Here is a 2,258-nt window from a genome sequence, read left to right on the forward strand (position 1 = left end):
GTCCGATTTTGGAGACGTTCAATAGATTTCTTAGACGCGCCGAAAGAACACCACAGACGCAGTGTAATCACCAAGGGAAAATCTCAGAGTAAAACTGGGAGCTGTGAAAAATGACACACCGGTGTTTAGCCAGATGAGAAGTTTATCTGTGTATCATTTTTTTACTCTTTTATTTCCTTTTATAACTGTTTTAATTTTCCTCGCTTTTATTTTGTGATTATTTTAATTCCTTTCTGTGTAAAGCACTTTGAATTACCATAGTGTAATAAAATGTGCTATATAAATAAGCCTTGCCTTGCCTACGGCAAACATACGGCCTGAACGTCTTCCAACCCAAATCAATCACACCTGAACTTACTAATCAAGGTCTTCAAGGCTAGGCTATTAAAAAGCTACAGGCAGGTGAGTTTCATCAGGGTCGGAGATGCCCTGCCCATGCCCCCTTGGATCTTTAAAAGCTCTCTAAACCATTTTTACAGCGATTTGTGTTGTGGTTTTGAGCAGATGATTTGAGGCTGCTATACGCTTTTTCATTGTAGTTTTGTTTGCCTTGCCGTCTCTCCTGTCTCACTGTTTCAGTGCATCTTCCAGCAGAGTTCATTGTGAGATCTCAGGTCAAGAGGATGACGGTTCGAGTGTACTGCACCTTCAGTGTTGTTTTATTGTGTCTGTTTGCATGCTTGAGCACAACAGACGCTGAAGTCAAAGGTGAGAAGATATTTTAACTTTATTACGAAGCTCGAAGAAATGCGCAAGTGCTTTAAAGGGGTCCTTGATTAGGATTTAACTTTTTATTTTATTTTTTACTTTAGTTAGTGTGTAATGTTGCTGTTTGAGGATAAGCCACATCTGCAAAGTTACAATGCTCAAAGTTCAATGCAAAGGGAGATTTTTCTTTTACAGAAATAGCTTTTTAATGACCACAACAAACGGCTGGTAGGGACTTCAACAAGCTTTTTCACGGGATGGTGACGTCACGAACCCTAAAATTTACAAAAACCCTTCCCCCAGGAACATGCAATAAAGGGGGTGAGGCCATGTTGGGCTGCTTTAGTATTAAAGTACTAAAACTTTGAAGTAAAAAGACTGAACTACGGTTACTAACAACTTCCAAAAAAAAAAAAAAAAAGATTTTTTTTGTTTTTTAACAGTGAATGAGAATTTCAGCATTCAGTGATATGGTTTCTGTCATGTGTCTGTATAACAGCAAAACCAGGAGAGTGTTCAAGCAAAATTCTCTTTATTATAGAGTGTGGAGCATATTTCTCATTGTCTTTTCAGTTTTGTTCAATTCAAAAGTACCTGAATTCTACCCATATCACTGTTTAAAACCCAGGATGGCTTTACAAAATGAATAAAGATGAGTTGTGCTTAAAATACAACTCATTCTGTAAGACTTGCTATTCCTGCTTTGAGTGTTTTGTGCTGTATGTCTTAGACTGAATGCCGCTAAATGGACTGACTAAAGTTGACCATCTTTATCCATGCAGTTAAGCCTGGGGCTGAACCACCAAAGCCTGCCGTTGAACCAGTGAAGCCTGCGCCTAAACCTGCACCGAAGCCTGCCGTTGACCCACTGAAGCCTGTGCCTAAACCTGCACCGAAGCCTGCTGTTGAACCACTGAAGCCTGCTGTTGAACCACTGAAGCCTGCGCCTAAACCTGCACCGAAGCCTGCTGTTGAACCACTGAAGCCTGCGCCTAAACCTGCACCGAAGCCTGCCGGCAAAGCCTGCTACCAAGCCTGCCGCCAAACCATCAAAGCCTGCGTTGAAACCTGCCACAAAACCTCCAGAGGCGGCACTTCTACTGCCAGAGACTGTGCCAAAGCCTGCCGCCAAACTAACAAACCATGTTTCAAAGCCTGCCACCATTCCCCAAAGCCTCCAGTGTGTTCTGAAAATGGTCATGGAAAGTGTAGATTCAGAGTTCCTTCTTAACACATACTGAATTACTTTTACAGATCAAATCAGTGCTTTATTCGTATGGCATGTTTATCACCAAATAAATCTCTTTTTGTGAATTGTCTATCTACTTTATTTTTCTCCCACATGAAAAACAGAGAAAATTGCTTTATTGAAGAGTTGGTGGCTGTGTTTGAAACCACTTTTTTACCTTTTTGTTTATTATACTTGTCAAATGAGTTTAACAGACTGGTAATGTCAACATTTAGCAATTTTTGCAAAGGTAATACATTTTTGTGAAGGAAAATAACATTTCTGCATTATCTAGGATAATTTGGGACTTCTAGCTTATTAT

The 2,258-nt window shown here is 40.1% G+C and overlaps 1 long non-coding RNA gene across 1 annotated transcript; it reads left to right on the forward strand.

Annotated features, from left to right (window-relative positions):
* The first annotated feature begins 414 nt into the window (after positions 1–414).
* On the forward strand, positions 415–2,022 carry LOC311292036. The gene is made up of 2 exons (XR_014627655.1): positions 415–708; positions 1,491–2,022. It is a non-coding gene; the product is annotated as an uncharacterized lncRNA (long non-coding RNA).
* The last annotated feature ends 236 nt before the right edge of the window (positions 2,023–2,258 follow it).

This window comes from Rutilus rutilus (genome assembly GCF_951802725.1).
Source record: "Rutilus rutilus genome assembly, chromosome: 6".
NCBI classification, from domain to species: Eukaryota; Metazoa; Chordata; class Actinopteri; order Cypriniformes; family Leuciscidae; genus Rutilus; species Rutilus rutilus.